Below are 7,610 nucleotides of genomic sequence, written 5' to 3'. Positions count from 1 at the left end.
CACTGTCTAACTGTCTAATGTTTCCACTGTGTAATGTATCCACTGTCTAATAGTCTAATGTATCCACTGTCTAACTGTCTAATGTATCCACTGTCTAATGTATCCACTGTCTGATAGTGTAATGTATCCACGGTCTAATGTATCCACTGTCTAATAGTCTAATGTATCCACTGTCTAACAGTCTAATGTATCCACTGTCTAACTGTCTAATGTATCCACTGTCTAATGTATCCACTGTCTAATAGTATAATGTATCCACTGTCTAATGTATCCACTGTCTAATAGTCTAATGTATCCACTGTCTAATAGTCTAATGTATCCACTGTCTAATAGTCTAATGTATCCACTGTCTAATAGTCTAATGTATCCACTGTCTAACAGTCTAATGTATCCACTGTCTAATAGTCTAATGTATCCACTGTCTAACAGTCTAATGTATCCACTGTCTAATGTATCCACTGTCTAATAGTCTAATGTATCCACTGTCTAATGTATCCACTGTCTAAAAGTCTAATGTATCCACTGTCTAATAGTCTAATGTATCCACTGTCTAATAGTCTAATGTATCCACTGTCTAACTGTCTAATGTATCCACTGTCTAATAGTCTAATGTATCCACTGTCTAATGTATCCACTGTCTAATAGTCTAATGTATCCACTGTCTAATGTATCCACTGTCTAATAGTCTAATGTATCCACTGTCTAATGTATCCACTGTCTAATGTATCCACGGTCTAATAGTCTAATGTATCCACTGTCTAATAGTCTAATGTATCCACTGTCTAATGTATCAACTGTCTAATGTATCCACTGTCTAATAGTCGAATGTATCCACTGTCTAATGTATCCACTGTCTAAAGTATCCACTGTCTAATAGTCTAATGTATCCACTGTCTAATGTATCCACTGTCTAATAGTCTAATGTATCCACTGTCTAATGTATCCACTGTCTAATGTATCCACTGTCTAATGTATCCACTGTCTAATGTATCCACTGTCTAATGTATCCACTGTCTAATGTATCCACTGTCTAATAATCTAATGTATCCACTGCCTAATGTATCCACTGTCTAATAGTCTAATGTATCCACTGTCTAATGTATCCACTGTCTAATGTATCCACTGTCTAATAGTCTAATGTATCCACTGTCTAATGTATCCACTGTCTAATAGTCTAATGTATCCACTGTCTAATGTATCCACTGTCTAATGTATCCATTGTCTAATAATCTAATGTATCCACTGTCTAATGTATCCACTGTCTAATAATCTAATGTATCCACTGTCTAATGTATCCACTGTCTAATAATCTAATGTATCCACTGTCTAATCTATCCACTGTCTAATAGTCTAATGTATCCACTGTCTAATGTATCATCTGTCTAATAGTGTAATGTATCCACTGTCTAATAGTCTAATGTATCCACTGTCTAATAGTCTAATGTATCCACTGTCTAATAGTCTAATGTGTCCACTGTCTAATAGTCTAATGTATCCACTGTCTAATAGTCTAATGTATCCACTGTCTAATAGTCTAATGTGTCCACTGTCTAATGTATCCACTGTCTAATGTACCCACTGTCTAATGTATCCACTGTCTAATAGTCTAATGTATCCACTGTCTAATAGTCTAATGTATCCACTGTCTAATAGTCTAATGTATCCACTGTCTAAGTGTCTAATGTATCCACTGTCTAATGTACCCACTGTCTAATGTATCCACTGTCTAATAGTCTAATGTATCCACTGTCTAATGTATCCACTGTCTAACAGTCTAATGTATCCACTGTCTAATAGTCTAATGTATCCACTGTCTAATAGTCTAATGTATCCACTGTCTAATAGTCTAATGTATCCACTGTCTAATGTATCCACTGTCTAACAGTCTAATGTGTCCACTGTCTAATAGTCTAATATATCCACTGTCTAATGTTTCCACTGTCTAATAGTCTAATGTTTCCACTGTCTACCTGTCTAATGTATCCACTGTCTAAGTGTCTAATGTATCCACTGTCTAACAGTCTAATGTATCCACTGTCTAATGTATCCACTGTCTAATAGTCTAATGTATGCACTGTCTAATGTATCCACTGTCTAATAGTCTAATGTATCCACTGTCTAATGTATCCACTGTCTAACAGTCTAATGTATCCACTGTCTAATGTATCCACATTCTAATAGTCTAATGTTTCGACTGTCTAATGTATCCACTGTCTAATGTATCCACTGTCTAACAGTCTAATGTATCCACTGTCTAATGTATCCACTGTCTAATAGTCTAATGTATGCACTGTCTAATGTATCCACTGTCTAATAGTCTAATGTATCCACTGTCTAATAGTCTAATGTATCCACTGTCTAATAGTCTAATGTATCCACTGTCTAACTGTCTAATGTATCCACTGTCTAATGTATCCACTGTCTAACTGTCTAATGTATCCACTGTCTAATGTATCCACTGTCTAATGTATCCACTGTCTAATGTATCCACTGTCTAATGTATCCACTGTCTAATGTATCCACTGTCTAATGTATCCACTGTCTAACTGTCTAATGTATCCACTGTCTAATGTATCCACTGTCTAATGTATCCACTGTCTAACTGTCTAATGTATCCACTGTCTAATGTATCCACTGTCTAACAGTCTAATGTATCCACTGTCTAATAGTCTAATGTATCCACTGTCTAATAGTCTAATGTATCCACTGTCTAATAGTCTATTGTATCCACTGTCTAATAGTCTAATGTATCCACTGTCTAATGTATCCACTGTCTAATAGTCTAATGTATCCACTGTCTAATGTATCCACTGTCTAATAGTCTAATGTATCCACTGTCTAATGTATCCACTGTCTAATGTATCCACTGTCTAATAATCTAATGTATCCACTGTCTAATGTATCCACTGTCTAATAATCTAATGTATCCACTGTCTAATGTATCCACTGTCTAATAATCTAATGTATCCACTGTCTAATGTATCCACTGTCTAATAGTCTAATGTATCCACTGTCTAATGTATCATCTGTCTAATAGTGTAATGTATCCACTGTCTAATAGTCTAATGTATCCACTGTCTAATAGTCTAATGTATCCACTGTCTAATAGTCTAATGTGTCCACTGTCTAATAGTCTAATGTATCCACTGTCTAATAGTCTAATGTATCCACTGTCTAATAGTCTAATGTGTCCACTGTCTAATGTATCCACTGTCTAATGTACCCACTGTCTAATGTATCCACTGTCTAATAGTCTAATGTATCCACTGTCTAATAGTCTAATGTATCCACTGTCTAATAGTCTAATGTATCCACTGTCTAAGTGTCTTATGTATCCACTGTCTAATGTACCCACTGTCTAATGTATCCACTGTCTAATGTATCCACTGTCTAATAGTCTAATGTATCCACTGTCTAATGTATCCACTGTCTAATAGTCTAATGTATCCACTGTCTAATGTATCCACTGTCTAATGTATCCACTGTCTAATAATCTAATGTATCCACTGTCTAATGTATCCACTGTCTAATAATCTAATGTATCCACTGTCTAATGTATCCACTGTCTAATAATCTAATGTATCCACTGTCTAATGTATCCACTGTCTAATAGTCTAATGTATCCACTGTCTAATGTATCATCTGTCTAATAGTGTAATGTATCCACTGTCTAATAGTCTAATGTATCCACTGTCTAATAGTCTAATGTATCCACTGTCTAATAGTCTAATGTGTCCACTGTCTAATAGTCTAATGTATCCACTGTCTAATAGTCTAATGTATCCACTGTCTAATAGTCTAATGTGTCCACTGTCTAATGTATCCACTGTCTAATGTACCCACTGTCTAATGTATCCACTGTCTAATAGTCTAATGTATCCACTGTCTAATAGTCTAATGTATCCACTGTCTAATAGTCTAATGTATCCACTGTCTAAGTGTCTAATGTATCCACTGTCTAATGTACCCACTGTCTAATGTATCCACTGTCTAATAGTCTAATGTATCCACTGTCTAATGTATCCACTGTCTAACAGTCTAATGTATCCACTGTCTAATAGTCTAATGTATCCACTGTCTAATAGTCTAATGTATCCACTGTCTAATAGTCTAATGTATCCACTGTCTAATGTATCCACTGTCTATTAGTCTAATGTATCCACTGTCTAATAGTCTAATGTATCCACTGTCTAATGTATCCACTGTCTAATAGTCTAATGTATCCACTGTCTAACTGTCTAATGTATCCACTGTCTAATGTATCCACTGTCTAACTGTCTAATGTATCCACTGTCTAATGTATCCACTGTCTAATGTATCCACTGTCTAATGTATCCACTGTCTAATGTATCCACTGTCTAATGTATCCACTGTCTAATGTATCCACTGTCTAACTGTCTAATGTATCCACTGTCTAATGTATCCACTGTCTAATGTATCCACTGTCTAACTGTCTAATGTATCCACTGTCTAATGTTTCCACTGTCCAGCAGTCTAATGTATCCACTGTCTAACAGTCTAATGTATCCAGTGTCTAATAGTCTAATGTATGCACTGTCTAATGTATCCACTGTCTAATAGTCTAATGTATCCACTGTCTAATGTATCCACTGTCTAATGTTTCCACTGTCTAATGTATCCACTGTCTAACAGTCTAATGTATCCACTGTCTAATGTTTCCACTGTCTAACAGTCTAATGTATCCACTGTCTAACAGTCTAATGTATCCACTGTCTAATGTATCCACTGTCTAATGTATCCACTGTCTAACAGTCTAATGTATCCACTGTCTAATGTTTCCACTGTCTAACAGTCTAATGTATCCACTGTCTAACAGTCTAATGTATCCACTGTCTAATAGTCTTATGTATCCACTGTCTAACAGTCTAATGTATCCACTGTCTAATGTTTCCACTGTCTAACAGTCTAATGTATCCACTGTCTAATAGTCTAATGTATCCACTGTCTAATAGTCTAATGTATCAACTGTCTAAGTGTCTAATGTATCCACTGTCCACTGTCTAATGTATCCACTGTCTAATGTATCCACTGTCTAACAGTCTAATGTGTCCACTGTCTAATAGTCTAATATATCCACTGTCCAATGTTTCCACTGTCTAATAGTCTAATGTTTCCACTGTCTAACTGTCTAATGTATCCACTGTCTAAGTGTCTAATGTATCCACTGTCTAACAGTCTAATGTATCCACTGTCTAATGTATCCACTGTCTAATAGTCTAATGTATGCACTGTCTAATGTATCCACTGTCTAATAGTCTAATGTATCCACTGTCTAATGTATCCACTGTCTAACAGTCTAATGTATCCACTGTCTAATGTATCCACATTCTAATAGTCTAATGTTTCGACTGTCTAATGTATCCACTGTCTAATGTATCCACTGTCTAACAGTCTAATGTATCCACTGTCTAATGTATCCACTGTCTAATAGTCTAATGTATGCACTGTCTAATGTATCCACTGTCTAATAGTCTAATGTATCCACTGTCTAATAGTCTAATGTATCCACTGTCTAATAGTCTAATGTATCCATTGTCTAACTGTCTAATGTATCCACTGTCTAATGTATCCACTGTCTAACTGTCTAATGTATCCACTGTCTAATGTATCCACTGTCTAATGTATCCACTGTCTAATGTATCCACTGTCTAATGTATCCACTGTCTAATGTATCCACTGTCTAATGTATCCACTGTCTAACTGTCTAATGTATCCACTGTCTAATGTATCCACTGTCTAATGTATCCACTGTCTAACTGTCTAATGTATCCACTGTCTAATGTATCCACTGTCTAACAGTCTAATGTATCCACTGTCTAATAGTCTAATGTATCCACTGTCTAATAGTCTAATGTATCCACTGTCTAATAGTCTATTGTATCCACTGTCTAATAGTCTAATGTATCCACTGTCTAATGTATCCACTGTCTAATAGTCTAATGTATCCACTGTCTAATGTATCCACTGTCTAATAGTCTAATGTATCCACTGTCTAATGTATCCACTGTCTAATAGTCTAATGTATCCACTGTCTAATGTATCCACTGTCTAATAGTCTAATGTATCCACTGTCTAACTGTCTAATGTATCCACTGTCTGATTTATCCACTGTCTAATAGTCTAATGTATCCACTGTCGAATGTATCCACTGTCGAATGTATCCACTGTATAATAGTCTAATGTATCCACTGTCTAACTGTCTAATGTATCCACTGTCTAATGTTTCCACTGTCTAATAGTCTAATGTATCCACTGTCTAATAGTCTAATGTATGCACTGTCTAATAGTCTAATGTATCCACTGTCTAATGTATCCACTGTCTAATGTTTCCACTGTCTAATGTATCCACTGTCTAACAGTCTAATGTATCCACTGTCTAATGTTTCCACTGTCTAACAGTCTAATGTATCCACTGTCTAACAGTCTAATGTATCCACTGTCTAATGTATCCACTGTCTAATGTATCCACTGTCTAACAGTCTAATGTATCCACTGTCTAATGTTTCCACTGTCTAACAGTCTAATGTATCCACTGTCTAACAGTCTAATGTATCCACTGTCTAATAGTCTAATGTATCCACTGTCTAACAGTCTAATGTATCCACTGTCTAATGTTTCCACTGTCTAACAGTCTAATGTATCCACTGTCTAATAGTCTAATGTATCCACTGTCTAATAGTCTAATGTATCCACTGTCTAATAGTCTAATGTATCCACTGTCTAACTGTCTAATGTATCCACTGTCTAATGTATCCACTGTCTAATAGTCTAATGTATCCACTGTCTAATGTATCCACTGTCTAACAGTCTAATGTATCCACTGTCTAATGTATCCACATTCTAATAGTCTAATGTTTCGACTGTCTAATGTATCCACTGTCTAATGTATCCACTGTCTAACAGTCTAATGTATCCACTGTCTAATGTATCCACTGTCTAATAGTCTAATGTATGCACTGTCTAATGTATCCACTGTCTAATAGTCTAATGTATCCACTGTCTAATAGTCTAATGTATCCACTGTCTAATAGTCTAATGTATCCACTGTCTAACTGTCTAATGTATCCACTGTCTAATGTATCCACTGTCTAACTGTCTAATGTATCCACTGTCTAATGTATCCACTGTCTAATGTATCCACTGTCTAATGTATCCACTGTCTAATGTATCCACTGTCTAATGTATCCACTGTCTAATGTATCCACTGTCTAACTGTCTAATGTATCCACTGTCTAATGTATCCACTGTCTAATGTATCCACTGTCTAACTGTCTAATGTATCCACTGTCTAATGTATCCACTGTCTAACAGTCTAATGTATCCACTGTCTAATAGTCTAATGTATCCACTGTCTAATAGTCTAATGTATCCACTGTCTAACAGTCTAATGTATCCACTGTCTAATAGTCTTATGTATCCACTGTCTAACAGTCTAATGTATCCACTGTCTAATGTTTCCACTGTCTAACAGTCTAATGTATCCACTGTCTAATAGTCTAATGTATCCACTGTCTAATAGTCTAATGTATCAACTGTCTAAGTGTCTAATGTATCCACTGTCCACTGTCTAATGTATCCACTGTCTAATG

This window comes from Salvelinus fontinalis, chromosome 32 (assembly GCF_029448725.1).
Source record: "Salvelinus fontinalis isolate EN_2023a chromosome 32, ASM2944872v1, whole genome shotgun sequence".
NCBI classification, from domain to species: Eukaryota; Metazoa; Chordata; class Actinopteri; order Salmoniformes; family Salmonidae; genus Salvelinus; species Salvelinus fontinalis.
Note: the sequence above shows the minus strand (reverse complement) of the source record.